We start from the raw sequence: 26877 nt of genomic DNA, 5'->3' as shown, positions 1-26877 counted from the left end.
CCAGAAAATGTTCAAAGTTCAAAGTACAAAGTATTTAGTTGTTTTCTTCGTTTTACTGACTACCAGAGAGTTGTTGCTTGAACCAATAAGTAGCACCATCTTAAACCGGAAACCAGAATCAATTTCATTTCAATTCCAAAAGTTCCAATTTTGACTGGAAATATTTAATGAACACCTTAGCAATGCTTTTGAAAAGTAAATGTCACAGATGGTTTAGCTAAATTTTAGTCGCTTTTTTGATCAATCTTATGAAGCAGAGAGTACCTGCTGTATAATACTTTAATGTTTCTGTGTGCGTCAGTGGGTAGATGGGAGGGAGAAAAGGGGCTTATTTTGTGTTTGTGGTTTTGTTGCTGTTTTGTTAAGCACTGTGGACGTACTATGTTAGTGCCAGAATGAGTGACAACATGTGCAGGCTAGCCCCAACACATCCTTGCATGTGTTGATTGTTAATCCAAGTGACCCATAAGTAGGTCTTTTGATCATAAATAAACGATTCTGATGATGATTCTGATTATGTAACTTTTTTTGCCATACCATTGCCATGAAGAAATAAATGGACAGACAATTATTTAGATGGAGAGAGAATTCAAGATGCAGAGATGCAAAGGGAGTTGGGCGTCCTTGTGCAAGATACCCTAAAGGTTAACCTTCAGGTTGATTCGGTTGTGAAGAAAGTGAATGCGATGTTGGCATTCATTTCTAGAGGTGTAGAATATAAGAGCAGGAATGTGATGTTGAGGCTCTATAAAGCACTTGTGAGATCACACTTGGAGTATTGTGTGCAGTTTTAGACTCCTTATTTTAGAAAGGATATACTGACATTGGAGAAGGTTCAGAGAAGATTCACAAGGATTACTGCAGGAGTGAAAGGGTTACTGAATGAGGAACGTCTGGCAGCTGTTGGGCTGTATTCTCTGGAGTTCAGGAGAATGAGGGGGGGGATCTCATAGAAATATTCCTAATGTTAAAAGGCCTGAATAGATTAGATATGGCAAAGTTATTTCCCACGGTAGGGGATTCTAGGACAAGAGGACGTGATTTCAGGATTGAAGGACATCCATTTAGAACTGAGATGTGGCAAAATTATTTTAGTCAGATAGTGGTAAATCTGTGGAATTTGTTGCCATGAGCGGCTGTGGAGGCCAAGACATTGGGTGTATTTAAGGCAGAGATAGATAGGTTCTTGATTAGCCAGGGCATCAAAGGGTACGGGGTGAAGGCAGGGGAATGGGGATGACTGGAAGAATTGGATCAGCCCATGACTGAATGGCGGAGCAGACTCCTACCTCTATTCCTATATCTTATGGTCTTTGGTCTTCTGGTGTTTAAAGACACTGTGGAACTCAGCTGTAAATTCCAAAATGGTTGGGAGCTGAAACGATATTTAGCCTTAACTATTGAAGGAAATATCTAAGTACCTATCTCAAACCTACAATTTTAAATAATGATGAAAATTCAATCTACAATAACATGACATCTTCAGTGAAATTCACAAAATTGCACAAAGAACGCACACTGGGAATCTCTGCTCTGTGGCACATGTATAGAATTTGAAAATGAGCTCTGATTAAGTTCCTTGGGGAGTTTTAATAGATTCATTGATGGAATTGACTAAAGCAAAATTAAGTGCAGACATTAAAATCATTGCTTTGCTGTTTTGTGAGAAATCGATATTCGTTACTATTTTACCATAAAGTCAAACTATAGAAGCTCCACTTAGCTTTGGTGACTTATAGCTGTAATTAGAAAACCTGCATAAGTAATTGAATTTTCTGAAATATAGACCACAGAGGAAAAGCCCAAGTCAGATCCCAAGAGAACTCTTTTCTGGAGAATTACATCACTTGATAAAAAAAAACAAGTTGGAAGGTTGAGTACTGGAATGTGAACACACTCAAAAACTTGACCTATATATTAAAAAATATCAGTGAACATAGAAGCAACATTGCTTTGAAATTCACTCCAAGCATTTGAATGTCTAAGGCTCTGAAGGCTCTTAGCACACTTAATGAGATGGCTCTTAGGAATAAATGGGGTAGAGGTTTGGAGTAATCCAAACCCTACATATAACAGCAGCTACTGTAAGGTTTAATTAACATCTGAATTTCCTGTCATGCAGTTGGTGAACAAAGAGATGAGGTGAATGAGCGCTCACGAAGAGATAAGCAGTTAACACCGTAATTATTACATCTCAAAGCTATCATTTCCCATTTCATTAAAAACACAGTAGTATGAAGTATTAGGAACAATTGAAGAACACCAGCACCATTGCCAGTGCAATGATTTCTCCATAGAAGACTCTTTCTAATTGGTAACATTCAAAGTTTTAATGTATGCATTGCAAGTGACCAAATCTGTGATCAGTGAAAACCCCAAAACAAAGATTAATTAGACTTTTATCATTGTAATATATGATTATCTTACTTTCAAATACCAGATTTGTGGAAAAAAAAGACTGATTATTAGCCCAAGTCATATGCAATGGCCTTATCTGATGATCTGACCTTTATTTTCTTCCCTTACCCTTTTCTTCCACAGATTTATTTTACACAATGATGAGCATTACATCCAAAGCAGATTAAAGTAGCTACTACAGCATTCAAAGTAAAAACAAAAGATAAAAAATAAGTAGATACAAATGCTAGAAACCTGGTGAAAATAAAATTGTATTTCTGTACATACTCAGCAGGTCTGCTGATTCCTACGGAGTGGAATAGTCAAAGTTATGGGCGGGATAAGGAAATGTGAGAAATTAAAAGTAGAACGGTCAGTGCTTTAATTCTGCTTTCTTCTGTAGATCAGCTGTAATTTAACTGCATCTACAGTTTCAATATGAAATCCCATGAGTATCTTTTAGAACTTTTAGAAGTTCAAACACAGACTGCTCTTTTGCTTTTGCTAATTACTTTAACTATTAATAGGCTGTTTTTTTTAAAAATTGGTTTGCCTTTCCAGGCATGACACAATAGCATAGTGGTTAGTGTAATGCTTTGCAGCACCAGTGAACTGAAGGTTGGGGTCAAAACCCTGCCTCTGTCTGTAAGGAGTTCGTATGTTCTCCCCCTGATCACAGGAGTTTCCTCTGGATATTCCACATTCCAAAAAACATTTGGGTTCAGGTTAGTAGCTGAGGGCATGTCATGTTGGTGCCAGAAGTATGGCGATATTTGCGGGCTGCCACCAGCACGTCTTCAGGCTGTGTTGGTCACTGACGCAAATGACGCACTTCACTGTAAATCTCAATGTGCATGTAGTAAATAAAGCTAATATCTAATCTTTATATTTCTTTATTATTTTCAATGCCTGAGTTAGTTTTAATACAATTCCACTCATAGCTACTTCCCCCCACCAACACCCCCACTGTATTTTTCACAACTTATTGGTCATAAATTTTTTATGTTAAAGTTTTGACGGGCACATTGACTTGTCCCTTTTCTCCACAAGTACTAACTGTGTCTTTCCGCTGTCTTTTTTATGTAACCTTTCTTGTGGCAGCAGCTTAGTTGAAAGTTTTATTAAAATAAATGGTTCTGAATTCAAAGCATATTATCAGAACTTAAGAGCATGTTTCATTGTGACACACCAGCATAGCACATTGGAAGTAGAACATTGTCAGAGGTGTTGTTTTTGTGGTTGTTATTTTTAGCAGTGGATTGAGAAGCATCAGTTACAGTGTAACATAACAGCAGAGTTCCCACAGAAATATTGTCTCATTGTTCTGGCCATTATTTACACCTCAGTCAACATCGCATGTTAGTTTATCTGGCATTAGCACAATAATATATGTGAACCTTCTCTCCTTTGGTATACCAAACCCCCTAAATTTATCCTGCCAACCTTCAAAACATCCTTTGGTCCTTGCATGGCCTACACCTTCCATTCTTGCTCCAGTTACCCACACCACTCTCTTTCCTCCCACCCACCAGTGTTTTCATTTCTACGCATTCTTCCTCCAGGACCTGTTACCAGTTCTCTGCATAGGCCACTTCACTGTCAACACCTGAGAAAGCCTCAGGTGGAACTTTGGAGAGAATACAGTCAGCAGATGCTGCAACCTGGAGCAACAAGCAATTTGCTAGAGAAACTTAGCGGGCCAAGCAGCATTTGTGGAGGATTAAGGAATTGTTAACTCTAAGTGTTGGCAAGTCCTCCCCCCCACCACACACAGAAACTGCTGAACCCATTGGATTCATTCAAGAGGTTATTTACTGCTCAGAATAAAGGAAATTTTGTGGTGAAATTAGGTTTGCAACTATATGGTGCCTCTTCCCTAGTCCTGAGAACCTTGCAGTCTGGCCAGCATCCCTGCTGATCCTCCACCAAGATTTCCAGAAAGCCTGCAGCTACATGCATAAGAAGACCTGATGCTGGCAGATAGCGGCATCGTGCTATGCTCAGTTTTTGAACCCTGGAACAAGTTTTGTTGGGCATTGACAAAATCACCGCATTCTTTTGGAGCCCACTGAAACCAAGTATAAATAGCAGAAGGAGCTCTTTACCCCTTGCTCTGTCATGCACCTGCTATTCCATTCTGTGGCAGATTCTGCAATTCCCTGAGGCGCTTGGATGAGTGGCCTTACTGAGAATAGCAGTTATGGAGGGAATTTTTATTTTGGATCTGGAAAGATAGAGGTGAAGTTATTAAAACCATCAAACTTAGGAGCAGAAAAAGGCCTTTCAGACCTTTCCATCAGATTTACAATTCCATCATGGCTAACTGATTAACCTTCTCAGCCACATTCTCCTGCTTTCTCCATGTAACCTTGGATGTGCAGACTAAGCAAGAATCTATTAACATCCACTTTAAATATTCTCAATGACTTGGCATCACAGTTGACTGTGGCAATTAAATCCATACATTCTCTACCCTCTGGTTAAATAAATGACTTTGCATCTCAGTACTAAGTGGACATCCCTCTATTCTGAGGCTGTGCCCTCTGATCCTAGACTTTCTCACGAAAGGAAACATTCTCTTCATGTCCACTCTATCTATGCCTTCCACCATCTTCAAAGGGACCCTACCGTTAAACAAATCTTTATCTCCCTTAAACTCTGCACTACTTGCAGGTAACACACTCTCCGTGATTCCCTTGTACATTCATCCCTCCCCATTAAACTGCCTCCTGGCGCTTATACCTTCAAGCAGCCAAGGTGCTACACCTGCCCATTCACCCCCAACTTCACCTGCATTCAGGGCCCCAAACAGTTCTTTCAGGTGAGGCAACACTTCAACTGCAAATCTGCCGGGGTTGTCCATTGTACCTGGTGCTCTTGACACTGCCTCTTCCACACTGGTGAGGCACATTAGAAATTGAGGGATCATTTCATTAAGCACCTCTGCTCCATCTGCCAAAACTGGAACTTTCCATTGGTCCAACATGTTAATTCCCATACCCATTACTATTCCTGCATTTCAGTCCATGGCCCATCTCTTGAGCCACAATGAAGCCATCTTCAAGGTTGAGGAGCAGCACCTTATAGTCCGTCTGGATAACCTTCAGCCAGGTGGCATGAATATCACTTTCTCCTTCCAGTAAAAAACATTTTACCTCCATCTCCTTCATTCCTCTTTCATTCCTGGAATCATTCTTGTGAATCTCTTCTGGACCCTCTCCAAAGCCAGCACATATTTTCTTAGATAAGGTGCCCCAAACTGCTTAAGATGCTCTGAGTATGGTCTTATAAAGCCACGGCATAATAATATTATTTATTTAGGGTAGCAGTGCCGAGTAGGCCCTTCCAGTCTTTTAAGCCATGCTACCCTAGCACCCCCCGATGACCCTAATTGTCTTTGGACTGTGGGAGGAAAAAGGAGCAGCCAGCGAAGACCCACACATTCCACGGCAATACTGTACAGAAACTCCTGACAGATGGTGCCAGAAATGAACTCTGAACTCTGAACTCTGACACCCTGAGCTGTAACAGCATCACTCTAACCACTATGCCAGCATGGTAGCCTATATTCCAGTCCTCTTGAAATTAATGCTAACATTACATTTGCCTTCCTCATGCTGCAAGTTATCATTCATAGAATCCTGCACAAAGCTCCCAAATCTCTTTGCACCTCCAATTTTTAAAATTTTCTCCCCATTTAGAAAATATTTATGTCTTCATTCCTTCTACCAAAACGTATGGCCATGCACTCCCTTACACAACCTTCCATCTGCTACTTCTTTGCCCATTCTCCCAATCTGTCTAAGTCCTTCTGCTGACTCCCTGTTCTCTCAATACTACCTGGCCTTCCACCTATCTTCATATTTCCTAAGCTTCAGTACAAATTCATCAATTTTGTCATTCAAATAAATGACATAAAACATGAGAAGAAGCAGTTCCAACACTGACCCCTGTGGAACAGCATTAGTCTCTGGCAGCCAACCAGAAAAGGCCCTCTTTATTTCTACTTTCTGCCTCCTACTAGGCAGCTGATCTTCTATCCATGTGAGTATCTTTCCTGTAATAACATTGGTTCTTATTTTGTTTAGCAACCTTGTCAAAAGCCTTCTGAAAATCCAAGTACACAGCATCCAGTGATTCCTTTGTCTATTCTGTCTGTTATTTCCTCAAATAATTCCAAAGGATTTGTCAGGCAAGATATCCCCTTAAGGGAACTATGCTGACTGTGACCTATTTTATCATGTGCCTCCAAGTACCCTGAAATCTCCTCCTTATGGACTCCAACATCTTCCGAACCACTGAAGTCAGGCTAACTAGCCTATAATTCATTTTATTCTGCCTTCCTCCCTTCTTAAAAGTGGAATGATACTGGAACCATTACAGATTCTCGTGCTTCTTGAAAGATTGTTATTAATAGCTGCGCAAGCTCTTTAGCTTCCTCTTTCTGAATCTGGGAATATAGTCCTTCTGGTCCAGGTAACTTCAGACCTTTCAGTTTTCCTAGGACCTTCTCCTTAGAAATAGCAACTACAGTCACTTCTGCCTCCTGACACTCTCAAAATTCTGGTATATTGCTAATCTCTTACAGATACAAAGATAGATAAAGAAGACAGATACAAAATCCTAATTAACTTCATCTGGCATTTCATTAGCCCCAGTTACTACCTCTCCAGCAACATTTTCCAGTGATTCAATGTCCACTCTCACCTCTCTTCTGTTCTTCAAATATCTGAAAATAAGTTGCGGTATCCTCTTTTACATTATTGTCTAGCTTACCTTAATTTTCTTTCTTCTGCCTCCCTCCCTTAAAGAGTGCAGTGACATTTACAATTTTCCAGTCCACTGAAAGGATTCCAGAATCCTGTGATTTTTGAAAGATTATTTCTAATGCCTTCACAATATTTAATCTTTCTTCTCCTTAAGCATTTTAGTTGGTTTTTTTTTGTGTTTTAAAATGCTTCTCAATCCTCTAATTTCCCAGTAATTTTAACTACATTATATGCCCTTTCTTTTGCTTTTATGTTGACTTTGACTCCCAATGTAAGCCACAGTTGTCTCATCCTCTCTTTAGAATACTTCTTCATCTTTAGGACATATCTATTCTGCACCTTCTGAGTTACTCCTAGAAACTCCAAATATTGCTGTTCTGGCATCAAACTTGCTTGTGTCCCCTTCCGATCAACTTTGGCTAGCTTCTCTCTTATGCCTCTGTAATTCCATTTACTCCACTGTAATATGGATATATCTGACATTAGCTTCTCCCTCTCAACCTGCAGGGTGAATTCTGTCATATTATGAGCACTATCTCCCAAGGATTCCTTTGTGTTAAATTCTATAATCAAATCTGGTTCATTATACAATACCCAATCCAAAATTGCCTTTCCCCAAGTGGGCTCAACAACAAACTGCTCTAAAATGGCATTCTACACTACCTTCTCTGGGGATCCAGCACCAACCTGATTTTTCCAATCTACCTGCATATTAAAATCCTCCATGACTATTGTAACATTTCCATTTTTACATGCTTTTTCCACTTCCCTTTGTAATGCGTATCCCTCATTTTTGTTACCGTTCAGAGGCCTGTATGAAAATCCCATCATGGTCTTTTTCCCCTTGTAATTCCTTAACTCTATCCATAAGGATTCTACATCTTCCAATCTTATGTCACCTCTTTCTAAAGATTTGATTTCAGTTTTTACCAGCAGAGCTACTCCACCTCTCTGCCTAGTTGCCTGTGCTTTTCCTTCAGTTAGTCCTGATGAAGGTTTCAGGCCGAGACGTTTGTCGACTGCACCTCTTTCTAGAGATGCTGCCTGGCCTGCTGCGTTCACCAGCAACTTTGATGTGTGTGCTTTTGATACAGTATGTATCCTTGGATGTTAAGCTCCCAATACAATCTTCTTTCAGCCACGTCTTAGTGATGCCCAAAACATCATACTCGCCAATTTCTAAATGCGCTACAAGATCATCCTTGTTATTCCATATACTGCATGCTTTCAAATTTTTTTTGTAATTTATTTCTTGTTGAGTTCATCATCAAACAAACATTTCCATGAGATGTATTTCAGATATTAACACCTTAAGTCGTGTATTCATCACCATTTTCAATTTTAACCCCATGTTACACTTCAACTCATCCCGCTGTTTGCGATCTTGTCCTAACACCTCTTTGTCCCATCCTTAGACATCATTCTGGTTCCCACCACCCTGCCAAATTAGTTTAAACCCATCCCAACAGTTGTAGCAGACCTGCCCACAATGATATTGTTTCCCCCCTCGGGTTCAGATGTAACCAATCCATTTTGTACAGATCAGACATTCCCCAGCAAGGATAACAGTGATACAGAAGACTGAAACTATGGCATTTGCACTAATTCCCCAGCCGCACAGTCATCTGCCTAATAATCCTATTCTTGACCTCACTGGTGCATGGCACTGGCAGAAATCCAGCGATTAGTACCCTGGATGTCCTTCTTTTCAGCTTTTTACTTAACTCTCTATATTCTCTCTTACAGACCTCTCTCCTTTTCCTGTCTATATCATTGGTACTAATATGTACCATGACTTCCAGCTGCTCTCCCTCCCCATTTAGAAAGCTGTACACCTGATCTGAAACATCTGACCCTGGCACCTGGGAAGCAACATGCTATCCAGATGTCTCTTCCATGTCCACAGCATCTTCTGTCTTCTCTACTAACTATGGAATCCCCTATCACTACTGCACTCCTCTTCTCCCCACTTCTGCCACAGAAGGAGTTAAATTATGTGTCGCTGAGCTATATACAACCCTAAAATTAATTTTCTTACAGGCATAATCTGTAAATCCAAGAACCATAATAGAATCAATGAAAGGCTGCACCCAACAGGGTAGACAAACAACCAAAACACAACAAGCTGTGCAAGTACAAAAGAGAAAAATATATACTGAATAAATAAGCAATAATTATCAAGAACATGAGATGAAGAGTCCTTGAAAATGAGTCCATAGGTTGAGGGAACAGTTCAGTGATGGGGGAGTGAAATTATCCCCACTGGCTGAAAAACCTGATGGTTCAGGGGTAATAACTGTTCCTGAACCTGGTGGTGTGAGTCCTGAGGTTCCTGTACCTCCTTCCTGATGGCAGCAGCAAAAAGAGAGCATGATCCGATGGTGGTGGTGGGGGTTTCTGATTATAGATGCTGCTTTCTTGCGACAGCACTCCGTGCAGATGGGCTCAATGTAAGGGAGGGTTTTACCCACAATCGATGGCTTTTTGTAGGATTTTTCATTCAGGGGCATTGCTGTTTCCATACTGGGCTGTGATGCAACCAATCAATACACTCTTCACCACATACCTACAGAAGATTGTCAAAGTATTAGACGTTGTGCCAAACCTTCGCAAACTTCTAAGGAAGTAGAGGCACTGTCGTGCTTTCTTTGTAATGCAGAGAAATTGGAGGGAAAGTTTTCATATTTGAAGACAGATCCCGAGGTTGGGAGCAATGAAAAAACGGAAGCTTATTAATCCACAGAAGGTGTGAAGTTCAGGCATTCAGAGCTGTTGTAGGTCAGGGTGTGGGCAACGTCAGGGACAAATATTTTTTTCATGAGTAACAGAAGAATTGGAACAGGATAGAATGACTGTCAGGAATTTTCAATGTGCCAAAGGATTTACTCAACTGGGAAGATAAACATCAATCAAGATGAGATTGGTCTACATCAGAACAGTGAAACGAATGCGTAAGATTATCTGTCTCCTTTACACGGATCTAGAATAACAAGTAACAGATTAATGATTGGCCCCTTTTCTTAGAGTCATTTAAGGAAGACAGGACAAAATTAATTTGCACTTGCTCAATAGTGCTACTTCAAGCACTGTTATTGTTTCCCTTTTAAATCTCCATTGCCTTCACCAAATACAACAAAATAAAATGGATATAATCATATTATTGTGGTATATTGTTTAAAACATTGACTTTGGTAATCCAAACTGAGATTAATTCAAAGCATTACTTGGACAAAATAAATAAATTGCAAATAGCCTTTATGCATTCCAAATCCTAGTGAAGTTCATTCATTTTTTGAGCTTAATGGGAGAGAACTTTGCGCTGGTTTCTGGCTCAGGATTATAAGCAACTGGTTGTCCTTGCCGGAAGTCAGTGAAACCCATTGTACAGATCACGAACAATAGAAGATCAGCAGATGCTAGAAATACAAGCAACATACACAAAATGCTAGAGGAACTTTGCAGGCCAGGCAGCGTCTATGAAAAAGAGCATGGTTGACACCTTGGTCCAAGACCCTTCATCGGGACTGGAGAGAAAAAAGATGAGTCAGAGTAAAAGAGTGGAGGGAGGGGAAGGAGAGACAAAAGGTGGTAGGTGAAACTGGGAGGGGGGAGTGGTGAAATAAACAGCTGCAAAGTTGATTGGTGAAAGAGATCCAGGGCTGGAGAAGGGCGAACCTGGTTGGAGAGGACAGAAGGCTGTGGAAGAAAGAAAAGGAGAGGAGCACCACCGGGAGGTGATGAGCAGGTACGGAGATAAGGTGAGAGAGAGAAAAGGGGATGGGGAATGGTGAAGGTGGGGGGGGGGGGGGGGCATTACCAGATGTTTGAGAAATCAATGTTCATGCTATCAGATTATACCCAACGGAGTATAAATTGATGCCCAAAAAAGCCCAGAAACAGATGATGACTCAGTCGTGGGTGATATTCACACACATGCAGTTCACACTGGTGACTAAGGACAACTATCTTCCAGCCTTTGCTTAAGTGAATTCAAGCTCTGTGATCTACAGTGAGAAACTATGCAGCAATTGTTATAAAAGAGGAGACACTGAGAGATAACTGTAAAATGAAGTAGATAGCTCTCTAGATTGATCTTATTTATCCATCGGTTGCTATGGGGAACAAAACTAGTTAAGAGGTATGTTGTCAATAGATTCATAAACACATCATGCATTTCTTTCATTATTTTTGTTCACAAGATACAATTTTCTGTATCAAGGCTAAAATTTATTGTCCAACCTTATTGCTTCATAAACACTTGGAAGTAAGCATTGAGTCTGCTGTATGTAAAGATGTGAGAGGCAATAGACGAAAAATTCTTGGTCCAAGAGGCATAGATAAACTAGATGGGCTTTTATGACAACCTAATCATTTGATGGTTACTATTATTAAGGCTACTCTACTCTGTTCTCTCTATATCCATGACTGTGTGTGTGGGCATAGCTCAAATGCCATCTATAAATTTGCTAATGATACAACCATTGTTGGCAGAGTTGCAGATGGAGACGAGAGGGCGTACAGGAGCAAGATTTACCAATTAGTTGAGTGGAGCTGCAGCAACAACCTTGCACTCAATTTCAGTAAGACCAAAGAGCTGATTGCGAACTTCAGAAAAGAGGGAACACGAACTGATCCTCATAAAGGGATCAAATGTGGAGAGAATGAGCAATTTCAAGTTCCTGGGTGTCAATATATCTGAGGATTTAATCTGGTATTTATGCAGCTATAAAGAATGCTATAAACAGTAGCTTTATTTCTTTAGATTTAGTTTGTCACCTAAAATACTTGAACATTTCTACAGATGTACCCTGGAGAGCATTCTGACAGGCTGCACCACTATCTGCTATGGGGATGGGGGGGGGCGGTGGTGGCTACTGCACAGGATCGAAGGAAGCTACAGAGAGTTGTAAAATTAGTCAACTCCATCATGGGTACTAGCCTTCATAGTATCCAAGACATCTTCAAGTAGCAGTGCCTCTGAGAGGTGGCATCCAATAGTAAGGACCTCCTTCACCCAGAACATCCTCTCTTCTCATTGTTACCATCAGGAAGGAGGTACAGAAGCCTGAAAGCACACATTTAGCAATTCAGGAGCAGCATCTTCTCCTCTGCCATCCGATTCTTAAATAAACAATGAACCCATGAACACTACTTCCTTTATTTTATTATTTCTGTTTTGGCACTATTTTTTAATTTAACTATTTTTTATATATATACTTACTGTAATTGATTTGCTTATCTGTTTCTATATTATCATGTATTGCATTGGACTGCTGGTGCTAAGTTAAAAAAAGAATGATGACATACGGTATGCCAGTAATATTAAACCTGATTCTGATTCTGCCTACTTTATAAAATTGAATTCATTGAATTTCGTTTTTCCAGCAGCTATAACACTCACTTCTTGATTGTAGATCCAACCTAGATCTTGTAGCATTGAGAGATACTTTCACAAGAGAAAATTTACTAAACACATCAGATCAAAGTCAGAGCACATCTGGGATTTCTACCTTTACCCATCAAACTGTTGACAGCAGCATAGACCAGGAATGAATGGCTTTATCCACCAAAACCCAGACTGGTGCAAATTAAGCTTTAAACCCGAGTGAAGGAGGTCATTTCAAATATAGAGGAGAAAAAAATCCGGTAAAATTTCATGCATCAATCAGCATCTGTGGAGGCAAAGGGATTGTCACTTTTTTGGGTCAGGACCCTATCCATCCGCAGATGCTACCCACTGAATCCCTCCAGCTTTTTCTTTTCTTCAAATTCCAGAATCTTCAGTATCTTCCGTCTCTAAGTATAGACAATTTCTTGTCAGGCAATTTACGTTGGAATACTCTAAAATTCATTGTAGATAGCTGAATTATTAATAGCTTAAATTGTTTTGTGTTGATGTGAACAGGATTGTTGAGGACGGATTCTGTCTCATATTAGATGTTTTATTCTATCCTAAAAATCAATAAAGCACTTGAAATATTGCTGTCAAGTGTTCATAGTTTTATCAGTCATAAAGAAGCTGCTAAATTTGGAGAGTGTAACTGCTTTAACTTAGTATTCAGGTCAGTCATTCCCCAACAATCTAAAATCACATTACAAAGTTCTATTTTTCTATTTTTCTTTATTGCATACTTGTTTTAATATTTGTGGGATTTTTTTAAAAGGAAATCAATGAAATAAGAAATGTTCTGTTGAAGTAGAAGTTCAAAACATCATATCAAATAACAGAGAAGACAAGGAGGATTGGGGTAGTCAAATAGCTTACTACTAATCTTTCTAACTTAAAAGTAGCAAATTGCTTGAGTTCAATTTTATTGCCTCTGTTTTATAGGTAAACAGTATTTGCTTCACCAGCTGATTTAACAGTATACTGATCACTTTTGGGATCTACACAAATCTGCCATATTAAGAAAACACCATCCTGGAGAATTCGGAGGACAGACTGCGATTCAGTAGTGAAGTGATCGTGCAATTTTCTAAATGGGTTTCTTTAAAGTTAATCGTAATGTAATTTTTTGAACAGTGACAGGTTAAATTTTAAGAAAATGTTCAACTGTATGGTCCCTCATGCAAATCAGTTTCCCCTCCATTAACTCTAACTGCCTCCATACTTCCTGCTGCCTGGTAAAAGCTGTAGACTTAATCAAGGGCCCTTTCCACCCTGGTCATTCTCTTTTCTCCATCCCCCATTGAGCAGAAAATACAAGAGCTTGGGAGTACCTATTATCAAGCTCAAGGTCAACTTCTATCTATGAACAGACCTCTCCGATGCTAAAAGATGAACTATCGAGTTCCTGATCGCTCAATAAACCTTGTTGTGACCTTTGCACTTTATTTGTCCCCATGGACGGTACTTTGAAACTGCAACACTACATTCTGCATTTTGTTTTCTTTCCCCGCATTGAAATTGTAACAATCATAATCTGTCTGAATGGCATGCAAAACAAAAAGCTTTTTTTCTTATTGTCACATGTGTCTCTGTACTTATGATATTGATAAACCAATACTATTTATGAAAAGCAAATAAGCTTTCAGAAATGACAATTTTCTTGTGATCAGAAGAAACAATTGAACCTCTCCTGCCACTGGGAAAAAAAAACATGGGGCATTGAGTCCCTCTGTTCCTCCATCAGCTGTTTTGGAGGCAGCTAGTTCATCCTTTAACCCCTTTTCCTTAGTCACCATCAGTGCATAAGCTCACCAGTGCAACCTTTATCATTGGTTTTGAGGCCCTCCATTGGTCAGGGTCAACTATAAATGTTGCACCCCAGATGTCTACTTGATACACAAGGCAGTACACAAGCCAGGGCAGTACAATATGCAGAGCAAGCAGGCTCCCTCTCTCTACACAGCTGCTGTTCCAAAGGAATGGCAGAGACCAATACAGTTTGGTACCAGTGGTGTCGCAGGAGTTGCCAGTCAGCATAGGACTGCCTTAGGGACACCAGCTCTGGATATTTTTTTAGGGTTTACTCCTAAAGATTTCCCCATGAGTGAGCAATGATGCAAAGCAGCAGAGGTTTCAGATCAGAGCATTCTTTCTAATAGATGAGGTTTGAGATCAAAGCACTCCTTCTTCTAGATGGAGCTGCCAACCATGGCTGATGAGCCTCATCTGCCTGAAGTGCTGGCTTTAGGGCTCCATTGACGTGTCTTTACCCCTTCTCCTGTTAGTAGAAAAGGCTCTGCTGGACTTAGTTGCTAAGCTACTCATGAAGGCCAGGAACTGGACTTGGTTGTCAGAGGCTCTTTGGGATGCATGCCATTAAGAGCATTCAATAGGTCGTGACAGCTTATTCCCACTACTGCCCCGGCTATGACAATCTTAAGGAACCCTCTTTCTTGTAATAACATTGATATCTTCACTTTGACCATATTTTTGCTTATTGATGGTAAGTTTTTATTTTGCTTGCTGTATCTGGTAGTCATGAAGCACTGAATTGGTTATTCATGCCCTTAATTAATCACATCCCATGTGAAATTTCCTCTTCTTTCACCCTGTTGAACATTTCTCAACAAACAAAAATTGACTTTTCTAGCAGAGATCAGGCATGTTCCTTCTGTTTTCAGATTTTGTACTAAATGACTCTTCATTTAGTGAGTCCAGTCTCGAATTCTGGATGTTTAGAGTCCTCTTCAACTCATATAGAATGGAAACAGGCTCTTCAGCCTAATTTGTCCATGCTGACCAAGGTGCTTATCTAAGCTAGTGCCATTTGCTTGCATTTGGCCTGGAAGCTTTTCCTCTCCATATATTTATCCAAGTGTCTCTTAAATGTTGTTCCTCTGAATTTTCTTTCTACTCTGTGCTAATCTGCTCCCCATTTTTAACCATGTAAACTGTTGCATAATATCCACAGCACCCATTCTTAACCTCACTATCTCTAATCGATAAATTTCCAGACTGTAAAACCCATTGTAACAGAAGCAGTACATAAAATGTTGGGAAGTCTTTTAGATTTGTACCATGTGACCAATTGAATTCGTTGTTGCATCTTAAATATTAAACAGACTAGAATCAATTTGCTTTCTAGGAAATGATACTCAAACATTGAAATACTCTGTCCTCTTTAGAGTCATAGAGTCAAAGAAAAGTACAGCACAGAAACAGGTCCTTCGGCCCATCTAGTCCATGCTGAAACATTTAAACCATCTACTCCATCAATCTGCACCAGGACTACAACCCTCCATACCCCTATCGTCCATATACCTAAACAAACTTCTCTTACACGTTGAGATCATTGAAGTTACAAGCTATCATTCAGCATCTTAGAGAAAGAGCCTGATATCCTGACAGATTCATCTCCAGCTATATTCTTGTAGCTTGACCAAAACTTCACAACCTTCTAACTATCTGCATCATTCCTCCTGGTGAAAGATCAATATTCATACTGGCTTTTCATTTGTTATAATAATTCGCTGACACCTTCTAACAGAATCATTTCTGCCTATGTCTCCAGATAAAATCTTAATTCTCTTCCACTCTGACCATTCCCCATATATTGAATTGACCTTCATTCCCAGTTCAAGATCACACACGTAGGAGTAACTGGAACACGTATATTGCTTGAACATTACATAAACACTCCAAATCACCAAAATGGTGAAACTTTTCTTATCAATGCACACTTGCTTTGGTCTTGCAGTGGAGTTTAAAATGGGACTAAGCACAAATGGCCATCTCATATCAGATGGTCTTTTTGCCTACCTGAATTAGATTGACAGCACAGCCTAGTAGAACGGTTACAATTCCTGTAAATTGTCGATCAGTTAAACCTATGTTTAACCAACAATCATTCCATATTATTGAGAATAATGTAAAATTAATTTTAGTGATATTTGAAAAGATGAACTACTATAATTTTGCTGTCTGTCTGTAAATGAGAAGCAATAATATCTCACCATTATTGATGTATTACAGAAAATAGAAAAATGTAACTCATTCTTATTTGAAAGTCATAACTTACAGTCACTTTGCATGAATCAAAATAAAATGTGCACTTTTAAGCAATTTAACAACACAGACTATATCTACCTGGTGGTATTTTTTGTTAAAAGGATCTATATCAACAACTATTTGCTATGTTGCAGTTGTCTGTGAATGCTGCCTTCAGATTGGGGGTAGGATGACTCCAAGGCCAGCAAAAGCTGTGCTGTCCCATGCCATCAGGAAGGCAAAGCACGAGTACTCACAGAAAACTCTTAGACACCTTTGTGACACCAGGGACATGCCATGCATCTGCCAGGTATGCAAACCATAATTAATTACAAATCCACCTTGCATGTCAATGACAACATCATCTCCCTTTCTGATTGTCTGAATGCTTTCTACGCATGATTTGATGCATTGAATGATGCGACATCGAGGAGAACCCCTCTTTTTCTGTGGAAGAAGTACACTACCTGGCCACAGTCGAGGTGAGGAGGATCCTATCCAGGGTAAACCCATGTAAAACTGAGAAGCCAGATGATATACCTGGTCAGATTCTGAGGGACTGTGCAGCCTAGCCATCAGAGGTCTTAATGGATGTCTTTAATATCTCCTTGAAACAGTCCACTGTACCTGCAGGCTTCAAGACAGTCACCATCATTTCAGTGCCCAAGAGAGTGATGGTAACTGGTCTAAATGATTACTGCCCAGTGGCACCGACTTCAACAATCATGAAGTGTTTTGAATGGCTGGTAATGGATCATATAAAGTCTCACCTTCCAGCTACATTGGACCCTTTCCAGTTCACCTGCCATTCAAATCAGTCTACTGTTGGTGCTGTAGACTTGGCCCTCCACTCCAATCTATCACATGTAGAAAATGTTGACTCATTCGGCAGGATGTTGTTCATTGACTTCAATTTGGCATTTAACATAATCATCGCTCAGAGGCTGGTGGGTAGCTGCTCTTGCTGGCACTCAACACCCCTCTCTGTAACTGGATCTTGGACTTCTTGATGGAAAGACCGCAGTCAGTCTAAGTTGGCAACAACATTGCAAGCACGCAAGCATCATCATGCCGACCACTAATGCCCTTCCCCACCCCGGCTGTGTGCTCTGCCTGCTGCTGTTCACGCTGATGACTCATGACTGCATTGCCGGATCCAGTTTAAACTGCATCGTTTCCTGATGATACTACAGTGGCTGGCCTCATCAGCAATAAATGAGAGATGGCCTACAGAGTGGAGGTAGAGAGGCTTATCAAATGCTGAGAGAACAAATGGAGTCTCAAGGAGGACAAGACAAAAGAGATGATTGTGGACTTTAAGAAAGCGTAGGTCAATCACTCTCCATTGCACAGCAATGGCTCTGCTGCGGAGAAAGAGAAGAGCACAAAGTTCCTTGCTGTGCACATAACAGATAATCTAACCTGGACCCGCAACACCTCCTCTTAGTAAGGCACAGCAGAGTCTATACTTTCTTAGGAGACTGAGCAAGACTCCCACCCCCATTGTGACATCGGTAGGATGCAGAGCTGGGCTGAGAAGTGGCAGATGGCGTTCAACCCAGCTAAGTGTGAAGTCGTTCATTTCGGTAGATCAAGTTAGTTAGACCCCACTTGGAGTACTGTGTTTAGTTCTGGTCACCTCTATACAGGAATAATGTGTATACTACTGATAGAGTGCAGAGAAGATTTACAAGGATGTTGGCTTGGTTGGAGAGCACGTCTTATGAGAATAGGTTGGGTGAACTCGGCCTTTTCTCCTTGGAGTGACGGAGGATGAGAGGTGGCCTGATAAAGGTGTATAAGATGATGAGGGGCATTGATCGTGTGGATAGTCAGAGTCTTTTTCCCAGGACTGAAATGGCTAACACGAGGAGGCATATTTTTAAGGTGCTTGGAAGAAGGGACAAGGGAGACGTCAGAGGTAATTTTTTCACACAGAGATCAATGGGTGTGTGGAATGCACTGCCAGTGACGGTGGTAGAGGTGAATACAATAGGGTCTATCAAGAGACTCTCAGATAGGTACATGGAGCTTAGCAAAAGAAAGGGCTATGCAGTAGGGAAATTCTAGGCAGTTTCTAGAGTAGGTTACATGGTCGGCACAACGCCGTGGGCTGAAGGGCCTGTAATGTGCTGTAGATTTTTATGTTCCATGTTCTATGTTCTAACTGATTGGTTCTGCTCACTGTATTTCTTTTGCTTTGGGTATATGGTGAAGAACATGTCTACTGTGCCTCTTGGTGGTTAGAATCCACACAGATTAGTCCAGGAAGAGCTCTTTAGCCATTAAGAGTCTGTGGTTGAGGAGAACACTGGTAAGGACTTCCCACATGGCAGACAGCAAAAAGACCCATCGCAATATGTTATTGGAATCCGATTGCTTTCTCGTCTTGAAGGCCACAATTACAGTCAAGGTCAGGTTTATTTTCATGTGTGCAAATGGATGTATGCACAGGTGCAATGAGAATCCCGCAGCATCATCACCAGCACACAGCATCACATGAGCAGCATTCACAAGGAAAGCATAAATTAAATAGAAATTATACATTTTTTTACAGAAATAACACAATTAGAACAAAACAAAGTCCATTTTAGTGTGAAGTGGTTAATTTGACATAGTGTTGCTAAACTATAATGATTCGGGTTTGGTTGATTGGTTCAAGAACTCTGGTTTCTCTGTGTTTGTAGGTATTGCGGAAATTTTACATTTGTTATTGCCTTCAGGGCATTAGAACAACCTTTGACCACATGCTAGAAATGGTGATTCACAATAAAGACCTCAAACACAGGTTATAGACTATTGGGAAGCAGTGTTCCCTGCTCTTCAATTGACTTCTGACACATACGCTATCTACATCAGTCATCTCAAAGCAACGGAGTGATAGCACCAATGAAACTTCCACAAAATTATCCTTCAAAGCCAGGATCAAGGTACGCAACTCAATGTCAGTGTCATTTTCCAGACCAACATCATTTAGTCCAATAGGCAGATCACATCCGACTTCAGACATTTGAAACAAGCACTATTTTGCATGCTCTGCTGCAGGGGGAAGAAAACATTGGCAGGCAGACCAAGGTAAAAGGCCAAGGATGTTCTCAAACTCTCCTTTGAAAGATGCAAGAAGTCAGTAACTGATGGAATCTTCTATCACATTGACTGCTCTGAATAGAGCAGCAGCATTGGCCTTGAAAACCACGCAACCATTGACAGGGGAGGGATTCAGAAACACAATGTTACTGATAGGACGAGAACATCACATATCAAACTTCTCTACAAAGCACCTCCTGCCCCTCTCTGTGAAAGAATTTACAGTTCTAAGCTTGGCCTTATCAATTCTGTCAGAAGCAAGTTATTTTTGATCTGAGGATCTGCTTAGGAAGAAGTAGTTTGTGCTGGAAAAAGTGCCTTTTATTATGTGAGTGCAGAGCTTGCATCAATGTTGGCAGATATGTATGACTGACTAGCTTCAAGAAATAGTGATTTTTTTTAATATAGTTGTTGTTTTGAAATGTTATACCTGCAGGACTTCTAATACAAAAGACAGCTTGCTGCTGAGAACTCCTCTGAGTATAAAAATTTTAAATATTGCAGAAGGAGAAAAATAATTGATTTTTTTTACAAATTACCATCAAGTCCAAGAGATTATTTGAGTTAGGCGTTTCTCGACATTTGCACCAATTTTGCCAATACAGTGACTCAACAGCAAATGGAAATGAAAGGGGCTGTACTTAGTGCCAGATGTTCATTTATTCCGTTCTAAACTCTATATTTTTAAAGAACAGCTGGAAAGAGATCGGTTATTTGTACCCTGTGAAAAGCCACTGTGACATATACATCAATGGAGTTTTACTTACCTGAGCTCTCGCTAATCCAGTTAAGACAGTGCACTTTTAATGGTATACTTTTAGCCACACAACAATTCATTTCCATTTCCATTGTGTGTTTAACACTGCTTGACAAAATCTGCGTCAAACAAAAAAATAAATGCTCTGCCATTTTAGGAACTGCTAAGGCCACAGCAACGTAGTGATTAGCGCAGCACTGTTATAGCTCAGGGTGACACAGTTCAGAGTTTAATTTCCTACGCCATCTGTAAGGTGCTAGTACAGTACATTCCTCCCCGTGAACACATGGGTTTCCTCCTGGTGCTCTGGTTTTCTCCCACATTTCAGAGATGTACTGGTTAGGTGGTTGATTGGTCACTGTAAATTGTCTTGTGATTAGGCTAGTGTTAAAAGGGTGGGTTGCTGGGCGGTTTGACTCATTGGGTTGGAAGAGCATACTTACCTCTAAATAAGTAAAGACGATGCCAAAGCTTTGGCTATAGAGGGAAGACTTACAGAGTGAAAGAGAACCATGAAGTCAAAGGGGAGTGACGGAGGAATTCCATAGCTCTGAACCTTTGTAGCTGAAGACACAACAGTCAGTGATAGATGATTTGACCCAGAGATGTCAAATGCATTGAAAAAAATATACACATCTTGGAGAGTTAACATACTGAAGAATATCTTACAAATAAGGAGAGACAAGACTTTAGAGGAGTTTGAAACAAAAAATGGACATTTTAATTTTGAGATGCTGCTTAATGAGTAAGTTCATGGGATTCAGTGCTTTCAGAACACTGAGCTCCTGATGAATTTGGGTTCCCTTAAACTAATGTGACATACTCATCTTTATTTACTGGATAGCTCACAGTCTAAATTAGGTTCTACACATTATTTTCTATTTAATCCAGATGAGCTCCAATTTATATTTAACTTGGACTTTGCTTCACTCCTAATCCATAGCTTGTTGCTTGTGAAACTACCCACCCATGAGAAAGTGAGTTGGATAAATTGAGTTAATGGGATATTCAGTGGGTTTAGTGGTTAATTTAGGGCAGCATTTACAGCACTAAGATACATGTCTGGAGAGTAAGTGTTATGCCTCAGGGCAGTAGCTCAAGTTTTCCTCAATATAAATGGTTAAGGCTTACTGCTTGGATATGTCCCAGATTTTTAAACAGTTTTAAATGTCAGCTAATAGAGTAGAGAGCTGATTTGCATGTAACATTTCTTAGATTTGTTCTTGTGAAGTCCTGTTATTCACAAAATTATCATTGCTTGATAACTAGGTAGTGTTACTGACACTTTCCCAGACTCATATATAGTGTCATATATAGGATTGTTTGTAGTAATAGTTACCACACTTCTAATAGATTCCACAAGCAGACAAGAAATGGTAAGATAACAAGTATCTTTTTTTTTAAATTTTTAAACTTTATTTCACTCATGAGCATAAGAAAAATAATACTTGTTTGATTATACCTAATTATAAAATTTACAAAATTAATGCAGGTGGTTGATTTAATGTGGAATTTTGCATGATCTTTGATTATAAACTAAGTTTAGTATGGTGGCTATTGTATTTTTAGTATGATTGAACCACTATCAAACCCGTCCTCCAATCCACTTCTTTTCTGCTTCCTAGTGCCCATAACAATTGGCACAAGTACTTTCAACCAAGTCTCCTAAACTAATCTTTTTAGTTTTCTTTCAGCTGTTAATATTTGCACTGAGGCCAATAACTTAATACACACAAAAAAAATCCATGTTTCTTGTACTCTTCTATGACTTGTTTATCTGAAAACAAGCAAGGTCTGATTCAGGAAAATGTGACTCATTCCTCTATAACTAAAATTGCCCACAATCATAGCTAATTTCACTCTTGCATCATACATTTGATGTTTCCCCAGGGTTTGCCCAATGAAACTGTCCAAAAATAAAGCACCGGTTTGAAGATATTTTGAACAGTTATAAGACTGGAAAGAATTGCACAGGTTATGAGAGGAAAACAAACCTCCCCTGTCCTAAAACAGTCAGTTGTCTTGTCTGACATCTCGTACTACATGAGCAGAAATTTCCTCCGGCAAAATATCAAAACCTTTGCCTTTGATTCATATCACAGACCTGATCTCTAAGCACCAACTACATCCCTCTCCCTGGCAACTATTGAAAATGGAACAAGGCATTTTCCAAACCCAATGTCCTATTTAATCCAGAAATACACTACTTCACATATCCATGTCCTCTCTAAAACCATCTCTTTTCCCTTCCTTAAAATCTCTCTGCGCCATTCACCCAGTTTACCTGTTGTTGCAATCCTCCATCTTGTCCATGCTACCTCATGACTACTCTAACACTACAAATTTAAAATCCTCCAATATTTTTCTGCCACATCAAATCCTTCACTAGTTAACTTTTACTCAGGTGCTTGCAGATTCAGGTAAGCTCGCAGCTATAAAAAACTCCATATTCTTTAGAGAGACTGAATGGCTTCACCTTTCCACGTTAGTGTGGATTCCTGCAGCCCTAAAACAATTGCCCACTTTTGGCATCTTGATCTTATTTTTGTTTTAAGTGCTCCACCACTACAGCTGCTCTCACAACTGCCAAAGAACTAATTCCTGAAGCTTCTTCCTAGCTTTGTCTGTAGAACCTACCTTCAGATGAATTGCTCTGATATCTAATGTGGCTATGTGGCAGAGTTTGTTTGATGGCAGTCTTGTCAAGTGCTAAGAGGTATTTTACTACATTAGATGATTATAGAAATAGAAATTTCTGATAATCTTAATTGTCATGCAGCTATTTATTTCTGCTTAATTTAAAAGAAGCACTTGTCAGAAATTGGGGGAAGTCACTAAGTTCAGTCCTGAAGAGGGGTCTCAGCCCGAAACGTTGACTGTTTATTCATTTTAACAGATGCTGCCTGACCTGCTGTGTTTCTCCAGCAATTTGCGTGTGTTGCTTTGGATTTCCAGCATCTGCAGCCTTTCTTGTGTTTATCAGTAAGACTTTTTTCTGTTAATTACGTGTTTCTCTCCCTACAGATGCTGCCTGATCTGTTAGAAGCTATCCACATTTTTTTTTGATTTTTGTTTCAGATTTCCAGCACCTGTAGTTTCTTATTCCAATCATAAAACATGATCATAGTTTTGTAAATGGAAGAAGATATGGTTTTATGATGTTTTCCCTGCTGGATTCTCAAAATCTGTTGGCAGATTAAGTGAACAAGCTTCTTAAACTATCATTTCTTAAATCACACGGTCAATGCAAGTGTTCAGACTAAGTCACTCATGTGCCCAGCCCCACCCAACTCCTGAAACAGACATCATCCCAAGATCCAATATAAACTGGATAAGGGATAAGATTCAAATATGCTCTCAAAATTTCCTTGAGAAAATGTGACATTCCCCCACAATATACAGGAATTCCTGACCTATGAGAGCCTTAAATGGAAGAGGAGAATTCCAGATGACTTTGAAAACCTTGAGTCCTTTCATCACGAGCATATAAAAGTCCAGAATAAATGGTGTAACAAGCACACCATCTTGTTAAGCACACAGGTGCCAATTCTGTGAAGCACCTCCTTGCCCAAGCAGTGGCTTTGTGTGCAGTTCATTGGTCAGTTCCGAACCCACAGCACATAAGGGAAAGCAAGCCATTTTTTATCCTGGGAGCTCCTTCAGAGAAATTGAAGAGGGAGTTCTTCAGGTTGCTTGCTTTGAACAGATTGCTCACTATATCAAGAGGGAGTGCAGGTGCAGATTTATCTGGGTGTATAAATGCAGGAGGCGGGGCTGATTGTGAAAGCTGCATTCAATGCTTTATCAAAATAGACATTACAAAGTAGAAAGCAGGGAAGCTATGCTGAATTGGTTTAGTCTCCACTGGAATATCATAGTCACTTTTCAAAGATCAAAGTTTTGGCCACCAAATTATAAGAAAGGTGTGTGGGCATGACAGGAAGTCCAAGAGACAGCTTTGAAAATGGGTCCTGATTGAGGGAGAGTTCCTACAATTATAAGGAGAGATTAGAGAGGGTAAGACTTGTCTTTGGCAAAGAGAAAAATAAAAGCAATTTGATAGAAGACTAAAATGATGAGGGATCTAAAATGAATAGACACTTCCTTAAGGTAGTGTGGTTGAAGAGTAAAGTCATACATAAAATAAAGAACAAATTAAGAATGGAGGGATGCTTTTACATAATCTATGAATGGAACCTTGAATGTGTGGGCTGCTGATGTGGTAGAATTAGATCACAACAGGGAATTTAATAAATATAGTACATGATGGTTAAAAATGCTGTAAGGTTTGGGTTTGAAGAAGGGATGCCCTGGTAGAGACATTGAATTGACATAATGAGCCAAGTGGCTTCTTTCTATGATGTTAGCATTGCACTGTTACTGCAGTGAATGTACTTCAACAATTACTTATTGGCTCTGCAGGGCGTTGGCCAATGTATGTCCTTCTTCCATTGAGGATCTGTTAGTGGAGCTCAAAGATGACATCAGTCAGTGAGCACATATGGAATTACCATTAACTTTTAATGGGTACTAACTGGAATCAATAAACATTAATTATTTTCCATCACTCTTTAAAGGATATTTAAACAAATCATAGTGACTGTTATTATATACCAACATAAAGTATCCAGACAGACAAGTGATTAAATTGAAGGAATAAATTTCAGTCCTTGTTTCTCTCATTCAACTTTTGAGCAATGGACCAGTGGGAATTTTGACGTCACCTTAATTTCCATTTTGCATCTCTGATAGGAAGGCTTGTTCTGATCTCTATGCAAAAATACAACACATATCTTTGCAGGAAATTTTGTTATGGTGTTTAAAAACACAGGGTCTGCTGTTTTCAAAGGTTGAAGTCTCAATAGCAAGCAGATACAGATTTAAGATGAGACATTTAATACACTGCCAATAGGCTTTTGAATGTTGAAATAAAGGGAAGGGACCTTTTACTCAATTTATACAGCACCCTATCTCTCAAGGGCAACCTAATTTTGTCATCTATGAGATGTTTCCAATGAATACTAATATGTATTTCCTCCAATAATATCATACAATTATGTAGACAGAATATACCCTACAACAAGAGCAAAATATCAAAGCTGCTGAGGTGGATGGAAGGCTAGCCATATCTTTGTAAAAGAGCACGTATGAAGGGGTGACTGAAGCTGAGTGAAAAAGTTAAGTTGGTCAGGTAGTTCTGAAAATGGAAGGTTATTATGGAAGGAAGAGGAGGGTTGAAGTTCAGAAAGTGTGTTTCTAAATTGAATTGAAATGAATTGAATTGACTTTATTTCTTACATCCTTCACATACATGAGGAGTAAAAATTTTTATGTTACATCCTTGTCTAAACGTGCAATGTGCAATCATAGTAATTTATAATAAAGAGAACAGTCAATGCAATATAGAGTTAATCAGTCTGTTGGCCTGGTGGAAGAAGCTGTCCTAGAGCCTGTTGGTCCTGGCTTTTATGCTGCGGTACCGTTTCCCAGATGGTAGCAAGCTGAAATAGATTGTGGTTGGGGTGACTTGGGTCCCCAATGATCCTATGGGCCCTTTTTACACACCTGTCCTTGTAAATACCCTGAATTATGGGAAAGTCACAACTACAGATGCACTGGGCTGTTCGCACCACTCTCTGCAGAGTTCTGTGATCAAGGGAGGTACAGTTCCCATACCAGGCAGTGATGCAGCAAGTCAGGATGCTCTCAATTGTGCTGCTGTAGAAAATTCTTAGGATTTGAGGACCCATACCAAACTTCCTCAACTGTCTGAGGTGAAAGAGGCGCTGTTGTGCCTTTTTCACCACACAGCTGTTGTGTACAGACCACGTGAGGTCCTCGGTGATGTGGATGCCGAGGAACTTAAAGCCGAGTGTGTGAGCATAAGAACTAAATATCTCAACAAAATAAAAGAATGAAAGGAGAAAAAAAGAAGAAGAAAAGGGCTAGAAGAGTGTAGGTTGTATGCTGAAGCCGAAGGTCAGTCCGATTTCTGGATGCAAGGAAGGCAGTGAGGCAATATTTGGACGGAAGTTTTGTAATCGATGAAGATAACAAATTTCACGACACATGCCAGTGATAATAAACCGGAGTCTGATTCTGATTCTGATAAAGGGATTAGCTTTATTTGTCATACGTACATGAAACAGAGAAATGGATGGTTTAAGTCACAGTGAATTAACGAGGATTGTGCTGGGCAGCCAGAATTCCAGAGCCATCAAGTCATGCCCACAGCTCACTAAACATAACCCTACGTCTTTGGAACATGGGAGGAAAATGGAGCACCTGGAGCAAACCCATGCAGTCACAGGGAGAACATACAAACTCCCAAAAACAACAGTGGTAATCAGACCCCGACTGGTGATCACTGGCCCTGAAAAGCAATGCATTAACCACCATGCCACCTATTAATAGTTCTTTTCATTTTGTCT

Source organism: Mobula birostris, chromosome 19 (assembly GCF_030028105.1).
Source record: "Mobula birostris isolate sMobBir1 chromosome 19, sMobBir1.hap1, whole genome shotgun sequence".
NCBI classification, from domain to species: domain Eukaryota; kingdom Metazoa; phylum Chordata; class Chondrichthyes; order Myliobatiformes; family Myliobatidae; genus Mobula; species Mobula birostris.
This window is presented reverse-complemented; position numbering follows the sequence as displayed.